Genomic DNA, 25775 nt, shown 5'->3' on the forward strand with positions numbered 1-25775 from the left:
GCCTGCCCCCCCCTTGTTCATTTCCTATTGGTCCCTTACCTCCTCTTCCCCCATCTCTCCCCCACTCATGTCCTCTCTACTCTCCCCCGAGAACGCCATTCTAAAGACGACAGCCGAGCTGTAGAAACGTCAAATAACAAATTGTGACTGTCCTATCTTTGTGTTTCTATATTCTAAAAATCTACATGTGTTTCTATATTTGTGCATCGCCGAAGAGTGTTCCATTTCGAAGATATATATATATATATATAATTATATATATATATATATATATATATATATATAATTATATATATATATATATATAATTATATATATATATATATATATATATATATATATATATATATATATATATATATATATATATATATAATTATATATATATATATATATATATATATATATATATAATTATATATATATATATATATATATATATATATATATATATATATATATATATATAATGGGCTGACACAATATAACACAAATAGAAAAGAATAGACACATTTAAAAGAACACTCACCCGGTAAATTGTTCGAGCTTTCGGCCCTCTCAGAGGCCTTCTTCAAGACTGTCTCTCTTGAAGAAGGCCTCTGAGAGGGCCGAAAGCTCGAACAATTTACCGTGTGAGTGTTCTTTTAAATGTGTCTATTCTTTTCTATTTGTGTTATATTGTGTCAGCCCATTATTGTGCCGCTCGTGTGAGTTTTTCCGTACAATCGTATATATATATATATATAGTATATATATTTATATATATAGTATATATATATATATATATATATATATATATATATATATATATATATGTATGTATATGTATGTATGTATATGTATGTATGTATACGTATGTATGTATATGTATGTATGTATATATATGTATGTATATATATAAGCATATTATGTATATATATTATTATTATTAGGTAATCTACCGGTTAAGATAGGTTTTTGGATGGACACAGCAACTAAATAAAAATTTTGTGATTCCAAGCAAAATACACAATCCAGTATCCTACTCTATATCAGACCCCTCTTCACCTCTGAGTAATTCCTTCCTCCCTTTACCCAGTCCAACATCCCTATCCTGTTCCTTAATTTCCTCGTTTGCCTAACATTCTCCCCTCAATTACAGTCTTCAACATCCCGCTGCTGGTCAATACCCCCTTCATCCACTTTTCCTGCCTCCATAGGATGGCTCCCAACAAACCCCTCTTTTCGCCCACCATACCGAGTACTTCCTCATTTGTTTTCTTCTCTGTCCATTTCACCTTCTCCATTCTTCTCCACACCCACATTTCAAAAGCCTCCAGTCTACGTCTATCCTCCTGCTTCAATGGCCACGTTTCCGCGCCGTACATAGCTACGCTCCATATCAAAGTTTTTACGAGTCTATTCTAAACATACTCACTCAAAGTCCCTGTCATCAATTCCCTCCTCCTTGTGAAAGCCTCTTTGCCTAGGGCAATTCTTCTCCTTACGTCCCTACTACTTTGACCGTGTTGGTCCAAAACACTACCGAGATACGTAAACTGTTCTATCTGCTCTAGTTTTTGCCCTCCTATTTTAATGTTAAGCTTGGCCTTTTTCTTTCTAGAAAATCGCATAACCTTTGTTTCATTAATATTGACACTAATCCCATACCTGTCGCACTGAATTTCCAATTCACTCAGCAATGCTTGCAACCCCTTGGCTGACTGACAAACTAAAGCTTGGTCATCAGCAAACCTAACTGATTTTACGAGTTCCCCGCCCATTTTCATTCCTATCTCGAGTTCTTCCCATGCCTCTTTGATCATTTCCTCCGCATACAGGTTGAACAGCAACGGTGATAATGGGCAACCCTGCCTTACACCTCTTCCTAGCGCTGCCCATCCGGACTGCCCGTTCCCCACTCGCACCTGTGCAGTCTGAGATATGTACAGGTTGCGGATTAGCCTCCTTTCCCTCCAATCTATTCCTATTTTCCGCAATTTACTCATTAGTTTTTCCCAATTCACTCTATTAAACGATTTTTCGAAATCTACGAAACAGGCAAATACCTTCTCGTTGTATTCTATATTCCTCTCGATTAATAACATCATTACTGCAATGGCATCACGCGTACCTCTCCCCTTCCTAAACCCAAACTGATCATTCCCTAAGTAATCATCTGCCCTACTCTCTATCCTTTTGTTTATGATCTTGAGAACAAATTACGTTGCGTGGGATATCAAACTTATTTTCTTGTAGTCCATAATGTAGCCCATACCTTTTTCGGAACAAGAACTAAAACTGATTTCACTAAGTCTTCCGGCCAGATTCCTTCCTCATATAACTGAATAATCAGCCCATATAGTCTCTTCCTCCCACATTTTCCTAAAAATTTCAATACTTCCGCGGGAATGTTATCCACCCCCACGGCCTTACTTAGTTTCGTCTCCCTTAATGCCCTTTGTATCTCATAGTCGAGTATGCCTGGACCTAAGCTATCTTCCTATATGTCATGTTCCTTTTCTACGAGGGTCATCCGGAAAGTAGTACCCGTTCGTGAAATAAAGACACAAAAGTAAATATTAACAAACATAAAAAATTTTATTTGAAAGAGGATACTTTAAACTACTTCTCAACATAATCTCCAAGCAAATTAAGGCATTTGCCATAACGTGTGACAAGTTTCTGTATTCCTGCTGCATAGTCCTTCGCCGCCAGCTCATTGAGATACGCGAGGGACCCATCTTGCACAAATTTTTGCATAATGCAGATGGTGTTTAACAATTTCATGAACAATTGTTCGAGAAACATTGGGAAAATGCTCACAGATGTCATCAATTGTGACGCGCCGATCGTTCCTCACGAATTCGTCAACTGAGCTCACCAGTTGGTCTGTAATGACAGACGGTCTCTCCGAACGCTCATCGTCGTGTGTGTTCCCCCTCCCCATGTTGAAGTTGCGACACCACCGCCGAACAGACGACTCGTCCATTACATTGTCTCCATACACCTCCTTTAATTGGCGATGAATATCACATGGGCGAACGTTTCTTGCATTGAGGAATTTAATCACTGCCCTCACTTCACAACTGGCGGCGTTCTCAATTTTTTTAAACATTGTAAACAATCACAGAAACAACACAGGCAATGCTAGCGTCACGCAACTTGGCTCAGAGAAGGCAGACAAGCCACTGAAGCTATCTGACCTCGTCCAGCGGCTACTCGCGTCGTCAGCACTTCATGCGGCACGAACGGGTACTACTTTCCGGATGACCCTCGTATGTATAAATTTGTTGGTCTAAGTTCTTTACCTTACAGTTCTTATATAAATTCCTTCCATCTCTCTTGGATCTTTCCTGCGTTAACTATTACCTTACCCGCCTTACCGCCTTACTGCTATCGTTGATCTCCCTTTCTTACTTCCCGATAAAGATTTAACTTTGTTATGCAACGAACCACTTTCACCATTCCGCAGCAGACTTTCCATATCCTCGCACTGCGTTTACCACCATGCTTCTTTTGCTTTAATTTTTGCCCGCCTCCATTTATGGTTTAGTTCTTTGTACTTCATTTACCCTAAATTTACCCTAATTCTTCCATTTCTCCACTCATCCATCTTTGTAATCATCTCATCCGTGATCCATGGTTTCCTAGACCTTTTAGCGTTAACGGTTCCAATAGTGTCTTTTGGGCTTTCGATAAGCCTTTCTTGGGTTTAACCCTTAAAACACTGGCGTTACAATTAGGCTCTATAAAACTAAAATCCAAATCTGTAGTTTTGCTATTATAATTATAATTATAAATAAATATATATACACACACACACATATATATATATATATATATATATATATATATATATATATATATATATATATATATATATATATATATACGTGGGTGGCGGTAGTCCAGGGGGTAGAGCATTGGACTATTGACCGGAGGGTTTAACTCCCGGGCAAGGCACTCTGGGCACTTTCAGCTCCACCCAAGCTATGTGATTTTTTGGGTACCAGGTCTCCATGGGAAACCATAACCGGCACAGGGAAAGGAACTGGCCCCCCTACCCTGATGTGTGAATTTTACACGCCGTTGGACTCAGTACTGGGTGAATTTACCATTACCTACGAAACCGACCTTCGGGTTGATCACTGTGTTTATAGTTTATATACATATATACACATACATACATATAATCAAAGCCAAGAATCTGAAGAACAAAATATAAAACTCACTGCATGAATCACTTTTCGTATTAAATCAAGACACCTTCCCTTTTTATATATTTTTTCTTTAATATTGATGACTCCTAATAATTATGACGGTTTTGTTCAGCTTAGCAACTATTTGGTGTATTTGCTTCATAACTAAAGACCTCAGAAATGTACTGATGGTATAAGGGTCACTCTTTTGTGGGTACCCTACCAAGGTGTGCTGTTGGACCGCAAACTCCTCTGGAGATGCTAGTACAAGCGTGTTTGTGCGAAGTGCTCGGCGACGTTGAATCGGTACGACCGATTCCCTCTCCACCAATCCAAACCATGGATACGAAAAGGCGATTGTATCAGGCGTGCCTATGATTATAGCAGTGCCTGTAAGTCCGAGATCGCCGAGGGCTACCCTCTCTCTCCCTCGCACTCCGATTCTGCTGCTCTGCTATGATATTTGGGACTCGGCCGATTTGTCCGCTTCTCGAAAATACATCGCGACGACATTGGAACGGCTTGACGTCCTTCGGCCGAAGACCCACCGAACCAGTTCTTCGAAAAGACCGCGGAGACGGACTTTGACGCCATTCAGAGGTTATCGGAGGTGCGAGTTCTGCAGTGGATCCGCTATGAGCGACCTGTTGCCAGACTTGGCAAGGAAGCAGTCCTCCTTCCTGCCTAGAAGCTACGTATCGGCTAAAGAAGAAGGAGCTACAGCATGTAGCGCAAGCAAAAACACTACATCGGCACGAATAGTTATAAAAAATAACACAGAATATCTTACAAGACAGTGTCTAGGAATACGAAATGGATGGCCACGGAAACAGTTATCAATAAGAGAGAGACAGAATCGACGAAGAGAAGGGTTTGAGTGCCATTGATTGATTATACATTTTGTAGATATTATTATTATTTGAATCGATATGCTCCATGACGAAAATAAACTAGCACTTTGGTGCCATTTGATACACTTTCATGTCGTGGAATTTCTATATTGATTCTCGGTTCAGTTGATTTCCCTGTTTCCCCCTCGTAATATTCTTTCGAATCCTATCTCCCCCATCACTGCCGTCTGGCAAATCTCTCGGCACCCTCCCCAACATCCCTCCTTCCCCATGCTTGTGCCCCCTTCCCGGCCTCCCAGTTCCCGTTGCGACGCCTCTTCAAAATCCGAGCGAATGCGACCCCCCCCCCCATTCAATACCCAACGCACACTCAACGCCACGTGAACACTATCGCACAATCACGGGTCGCAATCCTTGTAGCCCCAACCACCCACCCTCCTCCGTCCGTCTTCCATATGGGGTCCTCCTCCACCTCCACACAAACGTCCCACTCATCTCTTCTCAGCGAGAGGCAATATTCTACGTTCCTCCCTCGCGGAAGGATTTTCCGCCGAGATCTTCTCTCCTCCCCGGAAAGGGCGCCCCTCACTTCATATCCGCGGGGGAGGTCAGCGAAGCGAACGGGGTCGTCTGGAGAAGGAGAGGACAGGGTGGGGTGACGGGAGTGGAGGGGAGACGTCGGGGGTGGTTTGCTAGGACACGCGGAGAAGAGATGAGGCGGAGCAGGAGATGGAGGTAAGTTGATTATTTCTCTTCCCCCATTTCCGATCCCACCACGCTTCCTGTTCTCTTGTTAGATTGTCCTCATACTCATATTGGACGCATTCATTACTAAGAAAAATCTTAATTTCATTAATTAATTTACAATAGACTGGCGCAAAAATATATTTGGTAATAAATATTTTTTGCTTTAAACCAGCTGCTCAGACGTGACACCGAAACCTTTCCATTCACTAAAATATGCCAATTTTGTCATCACTAATTTGGTGTCTTTCGAGAACACAAGAGGGCAAAGAGACGAAAATCACATTTCCGTCACCAAGAAATTTGTAGAATACATACATACAAACATAAATGATATGCTAATATCAGCATCTATGCGGTTTTTTATGAGTACACCATGCCAACTATAAATTGATAAAATTGTATAATTCCATGCCCTGAGAAAGACACGTTAGACCTCGTAAACTAGGGATTCTACAATTCCTAACTTGGTGTGTCAATTACCCTCATGAAGAATGATGTCACTTCAAGACTTAAGGTGAAAGTACTTCACTCGTATACTTGACTTTCCATGGAAACGTTTGCTATACTTTAAAGTTAAATCTGTTGATTTTAATAATCCATCTACAGCATACGCTCCATCTCTTTCCATCTCTCAATCCTTTCAATTAAATCATTACCCAAATTTCACATTTCTCTTAGTTTCATTATAAATATTCATCAAGCAAACCTATCATGTCTAATCTTTTCCTCAGTTGCCTAACATTATCCCCTCCATTACAGTCTTCAACATACCACTGCCAATCAATTCGCCCTTTACGTGTCTCCTCAGGATTTCTCCCAACAAACCCCTATCCTACCCCACCATCCCAAGTAATTCTCATTTGTTTTCCTTTTGGTCCATTTAACCTTTTACATTATTCTAAAAACACATTTCAAAATCCTCCAATCTACCTCTGTCATCCTGATTCAATGACCACGTTTCCGCGCCGCACATAGCTACGCTCCATAGTAAAGTTTTCACGAATCTTTTCTTAACATCCTTACTCAACGTCCCTCTCCTCAACTCCCTCCTCCTTGAGAAAGCTTCTTTGCCTAGCGCAATTTATCTCCCTACGCCCCTACTACTTTGACCGTGTTGGTCCAAAACACTACCGAGATACGTAAACTGTTCTATCTGCTCTAGTTTTTGCCCTCCTATTTTAATGTTAAGCTTGGCCTTTTTCTTTCTAGAAAATCGCATAACCTTTGTTATATTAATATCGATTCTCATCCCATACCTGTCGCACTGAATTTCCAATTCACTCAGCAATGCTTGCAACCCCTTGGCCGACTGGCAAACCAAAGCTTGGTCATCAGCAAACCTCCGTTCCCCACGCGCACCTCAGCAGTCTGAGACATGCACAGATTAGCCTCCTGTACCTCCAATTTATTCCAATTTTTTGCAGTATGCTAAAGAGTATTTCCCATTTCCCTCTATCAAATGCCTTTTCAAAGTCTAAAAAAAGGCAAATACGTCCTGATTGTATTCTTTATTCCCCTTGATTAGTGATCTCATTATTGCAATGACTTGATGCGTGCCTTTACTCTTCCTAACACAAACTGTTCATTCCCTTAATAATGAGTCGCCCTGCTCTCAATTCCTTTGCTGTTGATCCTGATAAGAACTTTAGCTGTGTGGCAAATTAAACTTACGGTTCTGTAATCCTCAAATTATGTAGACTTTACCTTTTTCAGAATAGGAAAGAACACTGATCCCACGATGTCCTCCGGCCAGATCCCTGCCTTTTAGATGTTACGAATCAGTTCATATAGACTCTTCCTCTAACATTTATCTACACCTTTTGATAATACCGCAGGAATGATGTCTACCCCCATGGCCTTATTTGGTTTCATCCGCCTTAATGCCCTTTCTATGTCATCGTCGAGAATGCCTAGACCTAAGCTATCTTCCTCAACGTCATGTTCTCTTACTATGTCTAAGCTTGTGGGCCTAAGTTTTTTCCTGACAGTGTTTCCTCACATCTCTCTCGGATCATTTCTTTTTCTTTGACAAATATTATCTTATCCGACTTATCGCTAGCCTTTAGCAAAGATATTACATTCTTACTTCTCGATAGTGATTTAACCTTGCTGTACAGCGTACCAATTTCAACCTCTCTCTTCAAACTTTCATTATTCTCGCGCTGCGTCATCCGCCATGCCTTTTTTCTTTATTTGTTACTCTGTCAATTTAATGTTTAACCCTTTATACTTCCTTTTGCCTAACTCTGTGTATACATCCTCCCATTTCCTTTTCTCAATCATCCTTGCAATCATGTAATTCGTCATCCATGGTTTCCTTCTTTTCCCATTATGGTTCCTTTTATGGCTTTCGATATCTCTTTCTTGATACGATCCCATTTTTCTCCGATAGTATTTAGCTCGTTACTCTCATTCATGATTCCTCTACAGCCTGCTGATACATCTCCTTTGTAAATTTATATAATGCTCCTTTATTTAATTTCCTACCACGCCGCTTCTGCCTTATCTTTTTGAAACGGACGCTACATTTCATAACAACGAAACTTTGGTCAGAGTCCGCATCCGCTTCCGGGAAGCTGTGGGAATTTATCACACTGTTCCTAAACCTGTGTATAAACAGAATATAATCTAGCTCATACCTTGCTGAGTCCATAACTTTCACTCAAGTAATCCCCACTATCCTTCCATCTCACCTCGCATAGACCTAAAATATCTATATTTCCCCTTCCCATCTCTCGCTTAACATTCTCTAATTTTCCTGTGCTCAAGATTGTCCGAACATCCCAAGTTCATATTATAACTAATGAAGTTTTCTTGTTAATATTCTGTTCTGCTGCTGTCGTTTATCCTTTTCAAGGGTCGTATGAGATGACGACCGCAGAAGCCTTGTCTCCCCCGTTGCCAGGTATGACACAGGGCCGATTGGGTCGAGCCCGTAGTTGTCAGGGCTCATATTCTTTCTATTGTCCATCATTATATTCTTGGGAATGATAATTGAGTTTGTTTCCTGTTGCCTTCCTCAATAGTGTTCCTAATGTAATACTAATATCACTCTCAGGTCCGCCCCACTGGGGTCAGACGCCATTGCAGCCGCCTCACTGAGGAACAGACGCTGCGAGGACTACCTTTCGTCTGGCTCCTAACCTTCGACCTATCTGGCATGGGTGACCCTACCAGGAGTAATTATTGCTCCCGCCAGCACAGCTCTAGGGGTCATCGGAACTCACAAGCCATTCCACCACGTCAAGGTCCTAGTCAATGGGAGGGATATATACGAGGTATGTTCAAAAAGTATCACAACTTTTGTGTTTTTCAAAAAATATTTATTTATCGTAGAATTTCTGTTCTTCTCTCCAATTAATCCCCAATAGGTATTATATAAATTTGTGTCAACGTTTTTTCCAATCCTCGAAGCACTTCAAGAAATTATTTTTGTGATCTTGTTCATCTCCTCCTTCGTTGCAGACTTTATCTCGTCAATCGTGGTATTGTGTCGTCGTATCATGGGCCTCTTCAGTTTCGGGAACAAGAAAAAGGCACTGGGGGCCATATCTGGGGAATATGGTGGATGTGACATCATTAGTGGGTTGTTTTTTCCCAGACATTCGCGCAAAAGTAACGATGTGTGAGCAGGGGCGTTGTCATGGTGCAAAAGCTAATTTTTGTTCTTCCCAAAATCCGGGCGTTTGCGGCGGATTGCTTGGTGCAAATTGCGCATAACTCGCAGATATTATTCCTTATTTACCGTTCTACCTTGAGGCAAGAACTCATAATGCACCACACCCCTGCAATTGAAGAAAACTGTATGCAAAACTTTCATATTCGACCGAACTTGGCGCGCTTATTTCGATCTTGGCTCGTGCTGCAGCTTCCAGTGGAAGGATTGAGCTTTAATTTCCACGTCATAACCATAAACATATGATTTATCACCAGTTATGACACTCTGAAGCAAATTTGGGTCGTCGCGGATGGAGTCCAGCTCCTCAGCAGCAATGTTAATGCGTTGCTGTTTTTGGTTGAAATTGATCAATTTTGGTACGAATTTCGCGGCGACCTGTGTTATGCCCATATAATTGGTCCAAATCGAATGTAACGAGCCAATCGATATGTTTACGTCCTCAGTAACTTCTCTAACGGTGATTCGACGATTTGCTAATTTTATTTTCTTCACTTCATCAATGTTTTCGTCTGTCGTGGACGTGCTCTGGTGTCCGGCACGCTTTTCGATGTTCACATCTTCTCGGCCCTCTGAGAACATTGCGTACCACCGATAAACGTTGCTTCGGTCCAAGATAGCGTTTCCATATGTCATAGTTAACATTCAGAAGGTGTCTGTGCCCTTAATTTCGTTTTCACCCATAATTTGGTACAGATTCTTAGATCCATTTCTTGGAACAGGCAAAAATCGAAGACAAGCCAAAACACGTCCAAGAGAAACAACTGTCAACTATTAACTGAAATTTCAAAATAGCCGAACTTTTCGGCATTAGTGAGAGACATAAGTAACATACATAACGCCACAAAATAAATCTAAAATCAAATATACGTAACCCGCGGAAATTCAAAATTCGCGATACTTTTTGAACATACCTCGTACCTGTCATTTTTTTCAAACATTTTTGGCATTCGTACCTTTAGTGAAGATGCCATCAAACTACGTACATGAATTATACAAAAGCAACCTATTTCACAGGTTATTCACAGTCATTGTTTAAAGGTTAGTGAATATATGGTTCTAATTGAGTAGTAAGGAATCGGACTTTAAATAAACGTCAATCATGAAACATTCAAATCAGCACTACTCACACTTCATAAATGGCTGTGGGCTACCTCTTTAATTATGTTAAGGTTACTCATCAATATATCATTCCATCACAAAAATACTGAATATCTCATGAGTAAAATTAATTGCAAAGGTGAAATTTATTCTATTTTTTGCAGAAGACGAAGGTAAAAAATAATATCCTTTCATATACATTTATTTATCCCTGATTTTCCTTATCTACATATTGAATACTAATATGTTTAAGATATCGCTGCTCAAATTCGTGTTCATAGACAATATATGAGAAAGTTGCATAATATAGAAGATACAGGCCAATACAGATCTGTAGGCCAACATGAGCAGAATGAGAAAAGATTCTGAGGAGGGCACGTTGCAATTTGTAGAATGTGACGATGAATTATTGCCCGAGGCACGGGAACAGAAGGAAATGAAAATCCTTGTCGCCAGGGCAGTGTTAACAACATATTGATACAGATCATCAGCAAAGGAACAAACATGGAAGCCCATTATCAGAATAACACAAGTCGAGATGGCTACGAACGAAACTAAAATCCTTTCCACGAAACTCAAGTCGAGAAAAAAAATATTTTCGAAGTTTATGCATGCATAACTATTCTCCATACACGGAAGAGGAGAACGTTGGGAGTTCAAATTAAAATTATGGAATAATGTTGTCACGGGATAGTGATTACGATTAAATAAACGAATGGAGTGATTATTGAATGTTTTCGATTATGAAGTTTTTGTTAAAAAAAATTCGATGAATATCATCAAAAACATGTAAAAATATATTAATTGGGGATTGCTTAATGAAAAAGTGTTTTCAAATAAGACTTGTTCAAATGGCAATTTTCACATGCAGAAATACATGTAGAAGAGACCCTGCTTAGTACTCGGAAAACTTGTCAATCGACAAAAGAAGCCATGGATGGTGTGATACTCAATTATTGTGGAACATTTGTTAATGCTATTATCTATATGTTTCATCATTTTCTGGCCAATTACTCATTTGACCCCAACAGCTATTATACACCTTAAGTTCATCGTTAATTGTGTTTGAGGCTTTTAATGAAACAAGTTTAGCCCCGTGAACTTCCGCATCTTGCACTTCATCTGTGACCGTCAAGCGGTATCTGAGCATTTGCAGGCTTTTTATTAATTCCTAAAATTTTCTTCCTACTTCATTTCATTCAATATTTCATAAAAAGGCCCGATGATGACCTTATGAAATCAAAAATAAATATGTATCCCAGGTTCCCATTATCCTAAGTTTACCCTTCTACTTAAATAGGTTTTGAATTATCAACTTAAATATCTTAAGGTCATCAGGGAAGAAGTAGTTGTGGATTCACTCAAGTGAAGCCATTCCCAATTTTAATCGAGCATTGCAAAGAGAAATGATAGTTTTTGTTTTCCACTTTTCCGTCGTCCTGCCTGCGTCACCCATTTACAACTACATCATTTTGATATTCAACCCGACTGAAGTTACATGCAATGAATAATCCGATACGCTCGTCGGCGTATACATCCTGTAGCAAAGTAAGTTTTGCGGAGGACGTTACGAGGCAAAGCAAGGCTAAACATTAACCGAGGCAATTGCAACCAGAATTTGAGTAGTCTCTAACGAGTAGTTTAGGTTCTGCGCTCGACATCATATCATTTAAGTTTGCTTATGTGAGCCGCAGAGAGTTTGCCCGGAGAGCAGTTGGAGGGGGGGGGGACGACCTCAGGCCGTGGAGGGGCATCTGTGGAGGGGTGGCGGCGGTAAGGGAGAGCATCTCATTTGAGCGTATCCTATTCCTCCGCCGCTGCGCCTTGAGAGCGTCGAACGCGTGAGGTTGCGTGAGATTCCCTGATTAATGGTACTCGCTAAGTCCCTTGAGACCCGATAAGCCCTGCGGGGCTCAGGAAGTGCTAGCGACCGTGAAATAAGGCTCATGTGTTTATATGATGCGGTTTTCTGTCATTCGCAACCCTAGGACGACCTCGAATCGATACTGTCTCAGTCAGAGAAAGCTCTTAATGTTCAATAGTTTTAAGTAATTCCCTGAAAGGAAAGTGGTAGTCTGGTGGGTTGGGCGCTGGATTACCGATTTAAGGGACTGGGTTTGATTCCCGTAGACACCTCTGGGCACTCACAACTTTACTCAAGATGTACGATTTTTTGGGAATAAGATTTTTCTTCAAAATAGGATTTGGTAAACCACATGCGGCCCTGGAAAAGGTATTGCCCCCGCCTCTATCATGATGCTTGAATTTCAGTCGCTGTTGAACTTCGTGCTAGGTTTGTTTTACTCTCAGTTATCAAACTAGCCTTTGGGTAACTAGCTGTGGTGATGGTGGTAATATCCTGAACCTGAGCCAAGAAAACTAATTTAATTATCATACCCAACGTATTCTACATGTTTTTGGGAAACTTTATATCTTCTCAATACATTCAGGAGTTTTGATATGCTCACCTTGTTAACCAAATTTCATAAGAACAAATATTCAAAGCGTTTTCATAAGTATGCAAGGAAGAATACAAATCGCTACTAATTGTTACAATGGGCTCCATTAAATAGAGAAAGAAGAATTTTCGTGCACTAACTGCTTCCTCTGTTGAGGGTGACATTTGGACACGACGCATTCCTTTTTAGTGGACCACCTTTTAGAGTGGAACACAAATATTAGAAGATGAATGTCTAAGAGGAATCAATCAGCATTATGTCACATTGAAAATATTGATAGTGAAATAAATACTGTGAATTAATAAATTATTCTCCTTAAACGAAGAATAATCTGACGCACAAGTAGCATCGTAAGTAACTTATTGCATCTTTATTAGAAGCAATGTATGCAATACAGGGTTGCACCCAAAAGTGGTAGGACTGATTTTTTTACAAGAATTTTATTGCTGATATACTTACATCGACTTAATAATCTTCAAAGTATGCTCCTTGAGCTGCTACACACTTAGTATAACGTTGCTCCCATTCCCCGTACGCCCGCTGGAAATTTTCTTTGGGGATGCCCTTGATGACCCTCGTCGAAGCCTCTTGAACGGCCTTTATCGAGTCAAAACGTCGTCCCTTGAGCTGTCTTTTCATCAGGGGGAAGAAGAAGAAGTCCGGTGGTGCCAGATCGGGAGAATAGGGCGGGTGCGGCAACGTGGCAACGCCGTATTTGGCCAGGAGCTGTCTGACGACGAGCGGGCCATGGCAGAATTTTCGGCACCATCTTGGCGCACACCTTGCGCATGGCCAAATCCTGTGAAATAATGCGTTGGACGTTGGATGCAGACAGACCCAACTGGTCTGCAATTTCTTCACTGGTTAAGCGTCGGTCTGTGTTCAGCAGTGTCCTCACTCTGTCCACATTCGTGTCGGTTCTTGCCGTCGACGGCCGTCCGGAGCGATGGTCACCTTCAACGAGCTCCCTACCCTCTTTAAACAACTTGTGCCTCTCAAATACTGTGGAACAGCTTAAGGCAGTGTCCCCATAAGCCTGCTTGATCATATCGAGGATCTCAGTTGCCGTCTTCCCGAGTTTCGCACAAAACTTCACGGAATAACGTTGCTCTAAATTCAGATTCATTTTGTTTTTCGACGCGGACAAAAAACTTGCTTCAGTAAAAACGGTGTCCTCACTCAACGACAGCCCGCAGGCAACTGAGGTTGGTGTTGGTCTCTTGCTAAGAGCCCCCTCCACCTTACCCTGCCAGGCAGATCCCACTCCACCGCTCCGTTCGCGCCAGAGAAAATCAGTCCTACCACTTTTGGGTGCAACCCTGTTTATCAAAGTTCATAATCCAAATAAATATTGAATTAAAAGATTTCTAATACAAATTATTGATACATTTAACAATTTTATAAACAGAATTAAAGCAATGTAAACCCACTAAAATCATAAAATATTTGCTAATCGAGTGGAAGCTCAAGAGAAACTATGTAATACTCTCCATCGTGAATAAAATAAAACACTAACCATAAAATTATCCGTAATCAATATTAAATACGAATCCTATAGCATAGTGCGTATTATATGATAGTCGTACAGTACATTGTAGTATAGAGTATGTCATATAATTGCAATAGCTTCCTGATATTCTATGCTTCATGGCCACGATGATAAGATACATTTGAGGAATCGAAAGTACTGAGGCGGCGAGGATGTCTGCCGCGTTTTTAATAAAGAAATCTAGACACTGAAATTGCCTGCCGGGAATTCCTAGGAATTTGATTAATTAAAAATTCTCGGCTTTTCTCGAAATATAATTTGGGAATACTATTCTTCCTCCGTGAGGAGGGACACGAGGCAGGGGGAGGCCACGGGGAGCAGGACAACCACCCAAGGAAGAGGGGAGGGGGGGCTGCTGTGTGTGTGCAAGTTGTACAAGGTGTCGGACCCTATCTTACGAGGTGGCAAACGTGGGGGAACGGAGGGAGGGAAGGGATGAACGGGGGGTGAAAGTGGGGGGGGTGAGGGAGGCGGGCGCGTGACGTGGGGGGGGGGCGTCGAGCCGCGAATGAGAGGGGAATAAGAGAGGGGGGGAGACAGGAGTGGCGCACCCTCTCCCGGGCGAAAGTGTGATTTACAGCCACGGAGCGACTAATTTACGCCGTTCTTCCCCGAGACGTCCTCTCCGAATGCTTGCTGAAAAAATCAACGCAACCCCATCTCATCACACCTACGTCTCCTCGCTCTCCCCTTTCTCTATTTTTTCTGACAGGAAGACGTGCCCTTTGCTGCGGACTAATTCCGACAAATACACATTGTCAAAAAAGTTTAATCACACAGCTTGTACAACAAGAATCCATTTATCCATATACCAATTTCTCAGAATAATGCTTTTAGTCAAATGGTAAGATATGTGATTTTTAGTGTCCAGAAAAAGTATTAATTACAAAATAAAACTCCTTACCATTGTGTTATGAACAAAAAGCCATCGAAATAAATGATTTTCAGGTCGTCAACTGTCCTTCCAATATACTCGTATCAGAACCTCATTCTTTGGAATACTTAACGAGGCGTGTGATACCAGGCGTTAAGTATATTGTCTGCCACAATTTCATGCAAGGGGAAAAGGAACTTTGGTACCAAAGGGAGAAGAAACGTATCGATTTTACTGTTCACCTTTCCTAACTCGACACGGTGGTCATGAAAAGAGCGGTAGAAAAATGAATTCTTAAATTATTTGGTAGTAAATATTTATCGTACCTTGTCACAATCATCTGGTCTATTAACGAAATTGATTGCTAAATGTGCTCTATTTGAATGGTGCCAGATAACTTTTGGATGGAACAATAGCACCAAAATACAAAACAGATAACACGAAAAAGGACACTCATATTTCAGTAAGTTTACTTTTGGCTTTCTTCAGTCAGACTCATATATACATGTATATATATATATATATATATATATATATATATATATATAAACACAGATGTAGATTTTTAGAATATAGAGACACAAAAAAAGGACACTCACAATTTGTTATTTTACGTTTCGACAGCACGGCTGTCGTCTCCCTTCTCATGGAAGACGACAGCCGTGCTGTCAAAACGTAAAATAACAAATTGTGAGTGTCCTTTCTTTGTGTCTCTATATTCTAAAAATCTACATCTGTGTTTTTATATATTTATGCGTCACCGAAGAGCGTTCCATTTCGAAGATATTATATATATATATATATATATATATATATATATATATACATATATATATATATATTTTTTTTCTGACAGGAAGACATGCTCTTTGCTGCGGACTAATTCCGACAAATACACATTGTCAAAAAAGTTTAAGCACAAAGCTTGTACAACAAGAATCCATTTATCCATATACCAATTATCCAATATATATATATACACCCTTTTCACCTTACCTCCAGACGAAGATATATTTATATATTATACACCAACGAAGTTTATATATTTCTTCCAAATCAATAATTTAACACCTACGGGTACCTGTATGTATACATAGAACCCACTGACATACAAAACTAACTGAAACATCTCACCTATTGAACACTGAGCGCTTTCTTCCACACTCAATCCCTATCTTTTGTCATAGACAGTAGATATCAAAACTATCTTGATAAATTTCTCAAGTTACAACGCCTTCGTTCATCGCGGTTCACCCGAAAACCTATTAAATAAAGAAGCTCTTCATTTTCATGTCGCCAATACTCCCAAGGAATTAACTCACGCACCCTCTCCATATGCAAAACGTACTTTCAAGGAAATCAGCCCCTCAGAGATCCTATTCTCACTCTGACCGACCACAAAAAACGGCACACATACTTGTGCTGCCCAAATTTCACTTCCCCACATATTATTTAGACAGCCCGCCAGTTAATCGGAAATATTCAAATCTACGACACTTATCTAAATCCTCCGTCATTCACAAATCCACAAGAACACATTGTAATCCACCCTTATGTAAAAAATGTCCCATCAACACCACTTTTTGACTCCCTCTACGGGTGGACATTTTTTTTCCATCCCAAGCTAATCCCTCTTTCACATCCTCCAATATAATTTTCTAACTAAAATTTAAGCCTCTCTACAAGTTCCCAAACAAGCTCACCTTCGGAATATTTCCTTTTATAATTGTCACCACCCTCCCCGGACTACAACCTTGACGTGGTGGAAGGGCTTGTGCGTTCCAATGAACCCTAGAGCTGTGCTGGCGGGAGTAATAATAATTGCTCCTGGTAGGGTCACCCATGCCAGATAGGTCGAAGGGTAGGAGCCAGACGAAAGGTAGTCCACGCAGCGTCTGTTCCTCAGTGAGGCGGCTGCAATGGCGTCTGACCCCAGTGGGGCGGCCAGTAAGTGATGGTGTCACGTTAAAAACACTATTGAGGAAGGCAACGGGAAACCACTTCAATTATTATTCCCAAGATTCACATGATGGACTACACAGAGATTTTGAGTCCTGGCAACTACGGGGCTCGGCCCAATCGGCCGTGTGTCATGCCCGGCAGCGGGGGAGGCAAGGCTTCCGCGGTCGTCATCCCACGAAACCCTTGCAAGGGAAAACTGGCAGCAGCAGGACAGAAGATGCAGGAGAAGAAGACCAAATTAGTTAGAATAGGAACGTGGAATGCTAGGACAATGATGAGGACGGGGAAATTGGAGAATGTTAAGCGAGAGATGGAAAGGGGAAATATAGATATTTTAGGTCTATGCGAGGTGAGATGGAAAGATAGCGGGGATTACTGGAGTGATAAGTATAGAATAATATACAGCGGTGGGGACGAGAGCCAACGAGGGGTTGCAATAGTATTAAATGAAGAGGTAGGAAGAAGCGTAGTCAACATAGAGCAGGTAACGGATAGAATACTACTAGTGGAGATAAGAGCAGAACCGACGAACTTAGTTATTATTAAGGTATACATGCCACCGAGCAACCATAAGGAAGAAGAGGTCGATAGGATATACGATCAGTTAGAGGACATGATCGTATGTGTTCCTGCAGGGAAACATTTGATAGTGATGGGGGATTGGAATGCGACGGTAGGCGAAGGAAGAGATGGTGATGAGGAGGGGGACTACGGTTTAGGCAAGAGGAATGACCGCGGGGAGAAAGCAGTTGAGTTCTGCAGGAGACAGGGGTTAGTCATCACCAACACTTGGTTTAGACACCACAAAAGACGCAGGTATACATGGAAAATGCCAGGTGACTCAGGAAGATATCAGCTAGATTATATTCTGGTTAGACACAGGTTTAGGAACAGTGTGATACATTCCCACAGCTTCCCGGGAGCGGATGCGGACTCAGACCACAATTTAGTTGTTATGAAATGTAGCGTACGTTTCAAAAATATACGGCAGGGGCGGCGAGTTAGAAAATGGATGTAGAAGCATTAAATGGGTTGAAAAGGAAGGAGTACCAACAGGCGGTAGAGAAAATCATGGAGGATGGTAAAGGGCTTAGTACTATCGAAGAAAAATGGGAAATGATCAAGAAAGGTTTGTCTAAAGCCGCAAAATACACTATTGGAGCCGTTAACGCTAAAAGGACTAGGAAACCATGGATCACGGATGAGATGATTACAAAGATGGATGAGCGGTGAAAATGGAAGAATATAAATACAGAATTAGGCAAAATGAAGTACAAAGAATTGAACAATAAATTGAGGCGGGCAACAAATAAAGCAAAAGAAGCATGGTGGAAGACGCAGTGCAAGGATATGGAAAGTCTGCAGAGGAAGGGTGAAATCGGTGCGCTGTACAGCAAAGTTAAATCGTTATCGGGAAGTAAGAAAGGAAGAGCTATGCTAACAGTTAGAGATAAGGCGGGTAAGGTGATAGTTGACGCAGGAAAGATCCAAGAGAGATGGAAGGAGTATATAGAAGAACTGTATATTAAAGAACTCAGACCAACAAAGTTAGACATTGAAAAAGAAAATGACGTAGAGGGAGACAATGAGATAGAAATACATACTAGACAAATGGGATAGAGAGGGTATTAACGGAGATGAAACTAAATAAGGCCGTGGGTAGATAACATTCCCGAGGAACTTTTAAAATGCTTAGGAAAATGGATGAAATGGGAGGAAGAGGCTATATGGGCTGATTCGTACTATCTATGAGGAAGGAATCTGGCCGGAAGACTTTGTGAGATCAGTTTTAGTTCCTATTCCGAAAAAGGTAAAGGCTACATCAAGTGAGGACTACAGGACAGTAAGTTTGATATCCCACACAGCTAAAGTTGTTCTCAGGATAATAAACAAAAGGATAGAGAGTACGGCAAATGATTACTTAGGGGATGAGCAGTTTGGGTTTAGGAAGGGGAGAGGTAGGCGTGATGCCATTGCAGTGATGAGATTATTAATCAAGAGGAATATAGAACACAACCAGGAGGTATTTGCCTGTTTCGTAGATTTCGAAAAATCGTTTGATAGAGTGAATTGGGAAAAACTAATGAGTATATTGCAGAAAATAGGAATAGATTGGAGGGAAAGGAGGCTAATCCGCAGCCTGTAAATGTCTCAGACTGCTCAGGTGCGAGTGGGGAACGGGGAGTCTGGATGGGCAGTTTTAGGAAGAGGTGTAAGGCGGGGTTGCCCATTATCACCGTTGGTGTTCAACCTGTATGCAGAGGAAATGATCAAAGAGGCATGGGAAGAACTCGAGGTAGGAATGAAAATGGGCGGGGAATTCGTAACATCAGTTAGGTTTGCTGATGACCAAGCTTTAGTTTGTTAGTCAGCCAAGGGGCTGCAAGCATTGCTGAGTGAATTGGAAATTCAGTGCGACAGGTATGGGATGAGAATCAATATTAATAAAATAAAGGTTATGCGATTTTCTAAAAAGAAAAAGGCCAAGCTTAACATTAAAATAGGAGGGCAAAAACTAGAGCAGGTAGAACAGTTAACGTATATCGGTAGTGTTTTGAACCAACACGGTCAAAGTAGTAGGGACGTAAGGAGAAGAATTGCGCTAGGAAGAGAGGCTTTCACAAGGAGGAGGGAGTTGATGACTGGGACTTTGAGTAAGGATGTTAAGAAAAGACTCGTAAAAACTTTGATATGGAGCGTAGCTATGTACGGTGCGGAAACGTGGTCATTGAAGAAGGAGGATAGACGTAGACTGGAGGCTTTTGAAATGTGGGTGTGGAGAAGAATGGAGAAGGAGAAATGGACAGAGAAGAAAACAAATGAGGAAGTACTTGGTATGGTGGGCGAAGAGAGGGGTTTGTTGGGAGCAATCCTATGGAGGCAGGAAAAGTGGATGAAGGGGGTGTTGACCGGCAGTGGGATATTGAAGACTGTGATAGAGGGTAGAATGTTGGGCAAAATAGGAAAGGGAAGGAACAGGATAGGGATGTTGGACGGGATGAAGGGAGGAAGAAAGTACTCAGAGATGAATAGGGACCTAATATAGAGTAGGATGATGGATTTTGTGTTTTGTTAGGAGTAATAAAATATTTGTTTGGTAGTTGTGTCCATCCAAAAACCTACCTTAACCGGTAGATTACCTTTAAAAAAATTGTCACAATTCATCCATTACTACTTGCCACCACCCCCGATATAAAACGTGCCTACTTATTACATCTACTCCCCTCTCCTTTCATCCCCTCATTGCCTCGTTCCCACGGTAATTGCCTCTCAAAAACATTATTTATCTTTTGTCCTGCAAACAATGCACTTCCTTTTACATGGGCGAATGCATTACCCCCTTATCCATTTGAATGAACAATCAACGGTACTCCTGCAATTCTGCCTCACTCTGTTCCTATCCCTTCACACGCAAATTTCAACAACCTTTCATTCGACCAGTGTTTTGCTCTTAGTATCCTAGAATCCCTAACCGATTAAGCCACCAATATAGAGGTGAGAACTCGAGAGTCCGCGTATATATTAGATTTCCGACCTTTCAAAATTCCCACTTTTAACCGCCATCTTTTATTTCCTTCCCAGCATTCCCTGCACCTCACCCCCCCCCCAGAACCCTTACCCCTCTTCAGCAAATTTTCAGTCTTACTTGAAGAAGGCCTCGGAGAAGGCTGAAAGCTCAAACAATTTACCATGTGAGTGTCCTTTTAATTGTTACTATTTTATGTGTGTACTATTTTAAAAGTGTTGTATATATAAACACACACCCACACACACACATATATATATATATATATTTATATATATGTATATGAGAGTGAGAGAGTCTGTCCTGAAGAAGGAGGCCTCAGATTAGTCCAAAAGCTTAAAAATGCGAGTGTCCTTTAACGTGTTTTCCAATTATATTTTTGTGTTTTATTGTGCCATCTAAATGTTATATTGCTGTCGTAAGTGCTTCTTCATAAATCATATATATATATATATATATATATATATATATATATATATATATAATGTATAACACTTAGCACTAGTGGACACAGACAAAAACACAGAAACACACAAAAAAGAGACTCACTATTTTTCGAATTTTCGGTGGTCGTGACGACCTTTATGAAGAGGGAGGGACAGAACTGAAGGGAATACGAGGGCTCGAGCGATGGATGGAAGGGGAAGGTGGGGATAGAATTCCGAAGGGACGGGTGTGGAGGGGCAGCGTTAGAAAGGTGGGGAAAATGTAGAAGGTGATGGGGAGGAAGGGGGATGAAAATATATTCGGAGCAGGGTAATTATTCCTAATACTGATTCCTGGCCAATTCCAGGACTCTAAGAGCCAGATGAAGGATTGCTCTAATGTTTTCAGTTTCAGTGGAGGGTCAGATGGTGGGAGGGATGCTATGATGGCTACACTATAGCATTTATCAAAGGGAGTGTTGTGTTCGGAGGCGTGTTTGGGGATAGGGAGCATATTAATTAGGGAGCAATTTTTACATGAGGCTCGATGGTTATTAATTCTGATATTGAGGGGTGTGGTGCACTGTCCAATATAATAGGCCGGGCAAGGTTGGCACTTCAGAAAGTACACTACATTGCTAGATGTGCAAGTAGAGGAGGGGATTGGTGGGAGAGAGTTAAAAAGCGGGTGGGAGAGATTTTTGTTTTGAAAATAGGGCATGTTTTACATCTAGGTTTATTGCATGGCGTTGGAGTGGTTTTGGGACGAGTTGGGGATTTTAAGGAGTGGATTAGTTGATTTGAGGAAATTGGATAGGTTGGCGGGGCGTTTGAAAGTAACAGAGGGAGATTTGGGAAAAAGGTTGGCGGTGGCATTATGATTTTTTAGGATAGGGTAGAGGTCTTTTAGGATTGATCGTAGAGATTCTAAGCCCGGGAAGTATGTGGTGCAAATTGAAAGGGGGTGGGGTTCCGCGGCGGAGGAAGGTTTGGGAGTGTAGGCATGTTTTAGGATTCTTTTGTTCAGGAGGGATTCGGGATAACCTCGTTTGAGGAGGGAACAGTGTAGACTTGAAAGGAAATTATCAAGGGAATCAGGGTCATTGCAAATTCTGTGTCTTCTTATGGACTAGGAGTAAGGAATGGAGCGTTTGGTGTGATATGGGTGGCAACTATTATAGTGTAAGTATTGCTGTTTGTTTGTGGGTTTTACATGTACAGAGGTGTGAAATGTTTGGTTTCTTAAGGTTACATTTACATCCAGGAAGGTGATTTGGGAGGAGGAAATGTAGAACTGAAGGAGACAGAGGACGAAGCATTGAGGTCGGAAATGAAAGCTTTCAGGGAATCGGTACCATGTGGCCAGAGGGGGAAGATATCATCGATGTATCTGAGCCACAATAGAGGTTTCAGTGGTTGTTTTAACAGGAATTTCTTCTCTGCGAGACCAAGAAAGAGGTTTCCATAGGAAGAGCTGAACCTGCTGCCCATGGCAAAGCCCTTGATTTGCAAGAAGAATTTATCGTTAATATATTCTTAGTATGGTCAATTATGATAAGTCTAAGGTAAGCTGGCCATCGGGCGTGTGCATTTATAGTCCAAATGAAGTGTTGTTGCACAAGTTGTTTCAGAAATATCTAAAACAGTGGACATTTATAGTTAAAATAATCACTGACTATAGTGAGGTACATCAATTGACGTCATAAATGCATACCGCAATTATTCATTTCAGTTGCATTACTATTTAATATATATGTGAATAATATGAACAGGGTGATAAGTTATTCCAAGATAATTTATGGTAATAACTACATTAGAGTTATGTTAGGAGAAATTCAAATAATTTATCACAGGGCAGCATAAAAGAAACCAGTTCTAAATGGATATTATACAGTTATTAAGCATACTATTTTACTATGCTTTAGAATGGACTTCTGAATAAACATAATGAGCAAACACAGCCAGCAGTTGATTATCTCGAACATCTATGCATTTGTTAACATCCAAACTGAATATTGAAATGAAATGAAATAATTTACTTTGCTTTGAAATGAACTAATTTACTTTAATTCCACACACTTTATTTAAAAAAACACGACCCAGGTTTCGACGTTGAGCGTCATCATCAGGTGGTCCTCATAGAAGTAAACTTGCTGGTTATACCTTCTGATCATAGGAGGGGGGGGGTTGGTCAGAGAGGGAGGTTGGAGGGGTAAAAAGGTTACAATGTAGCTGGGAAGAAAAGAGAATTACATCTTTTGACTTATAGGAGTGGTAGGTCTAGGAGTGGGGAGTGGGAGGGATACAAAATTTCGTTGGCAAGTGCACCTCTCCAACGGACACATTTCAAAATTTCTAACTGCTCCAAAGCATCGAGCTTTGACCTTTATTTTGAAAATGAATAGTTTTTGTCACAAAGTCACTTTCGTGGTCACTTTCGATGAGGTGATTTTCAATGAGGGATGTTATGTTCTTATTTTTTACACATGTTCGGTGTTCTTTAATTCTTTCTTTAAATTTCCGTCCTGTTTGCCCAATATACTTTTTGTTACATTCTGAGCACTTTATCTCATACACTCCACTCCTCTCGTTTTTGGGGACTTTGTCTTTAGTGTGAGAGATCAGGTTCTTAAGGCATGAACCACTGTAAAAGGCACATGTAATTTTTTCTTTAGGAAAACTTTTAATTAACTTTTGAGAAATAGTCCCAATATATAGTACTCTCCGCCATTTGGCAGTTGGATCTTTTAAATGTTCGTGGTTGTAAATGTGGCTTAAGGCTATTTTTGTAAGTTTATTCCGGTAAAGTTTATTAATTAGATCTTCTGAATAACCATTGTTTACTGCTAACGTTTTAATTGCATTAAGTTCCTTATTTACATTGAATTTTGACATAGGGATAGCGGTTAAACGGTGGATCATTGCATGAAATGCCGAAAGCTTTTATTGTATGTTGTATATTGTAAATGAATCAATAAAATTGATTAAAAGTTACACCAAAATATTATTGAAAGCTATACTGGCGAATTATACCTGAAAAAGCCAATAGAGGGGAAATAAATCTGTTAAGTGGAACGAAATTGACTAGAAGGGAAGCATATATTTAAAAACAAAACGAAGTATTTTGAGCAGATAATCTACGATAAGTAAGTAAATAGAAGTAATACTACGAGTAAGTGTCCTGGGGTAACCAATGGCTCCCGTATTTTCTTATTGGCAAAAATCAAAGCGGAGTCAGCATGAACTTCCGTACTAAATACAGAAAGTGAAAAGGTTTATAGGCTTCATATCTATCAAACGCAAGAAAGGACAAAAGAATTACAAATGTTAATCATTAGGGAAAGAATCTTTAATGCAATGACTGATTGCTACGATATGGAATAGGAGCGAATGAGCTGCCAGAAGGAATGGGGGAAATCAGGGGCATCTACGTTGCCTGAGACTGCCGTAGGTTGCTCCAAAAACCGAGCCATAATTCGAATAATCCAGGAGTGCCGCACACTCCTCCCGCCGCCCCAACCCGACCCTTCATCGGGCACGGTTAAAAAGAACTGAATTTCCCGCTTCACTTCTCTCCCGATTCCACTTGACCCAACCCTTTTCCCAAACCGTCTCAGACCTTTTGCCCTCCGCCGAGCCATTTCGCTGTTTCAGGACAAGCGGAACGGTGCACGAGAGCCTCTTGTTCCACATTCCACAGACAAAAGGCCCCGTGCACAGGCCCCAACCGTCTAAATCCCCTTCAATCCCTCCCCCCCACACCCTCCCCTCCCCCCGCCTCCGCCGCCCCTCTTCAATTCACCCCGGAGCCAGTCACTCCTCCCCCCCCCACCCCCCCTCTGCCCCGCCCTCCAACGCACACCAACTCGACAGCGTGCAAATCTCACTTTCCATTTCCTCTTCCTCCGTCTCGTTCTCCACCACACTCATTCCTTCCCATTGACACCACTACACACAGAATCACAGCCTCACCTACGTGCCCTCGTGGACCGATGTCCAAGCAGATTATTGGCCTAGATGTGGTGCCCACGATGGCACAGTAACATGAGCTACTGACTTTATATTTCTTTCTCCACTCTACTGGCTTAAGTATTTACTCTATATTACCCTCAGAGTCCTAACAACGTGGACTACAGATTTAATTGTGTGTTCCTTTGTTCCTTAGCGCTGTATTGTAAGGACCAATGATAATTTCCCTCAGTCGGGTCATCTAAACCGGAGAGGTTAAAGGATAGGGGCCAGAAGGAAGGAAGTCGGCAAAGTGTATGTTCATCATTGAGGATGCTGCGAAGACAGCTCCATTGGGGTGGTCAGTGAAGTGATGGTGTCACGTTAAAACACTTCAGAGCTTCAGACCTTCAGAGACCACAATTACTGTCGCAATGGTTTTGAATATGCCTGGAATAAAGCATTGATAGTGATGG

Source organism: Hetaerina americana, unplaced genomic scaffold (genome assembly GCF_022747635.1).
Source record: "Hetaerina americana unplaced genomic scaffold, ioHetAmer1.1.p SCAF_21, whole genome shotgun sequence".
Taxonomy (NCBI): domain Eukaryota; kingdom Metazoa; phylum Arthropoda; class Insecta; order Odonata; family Calopterygidae; genus Hetaerina; species Hetaerina americana.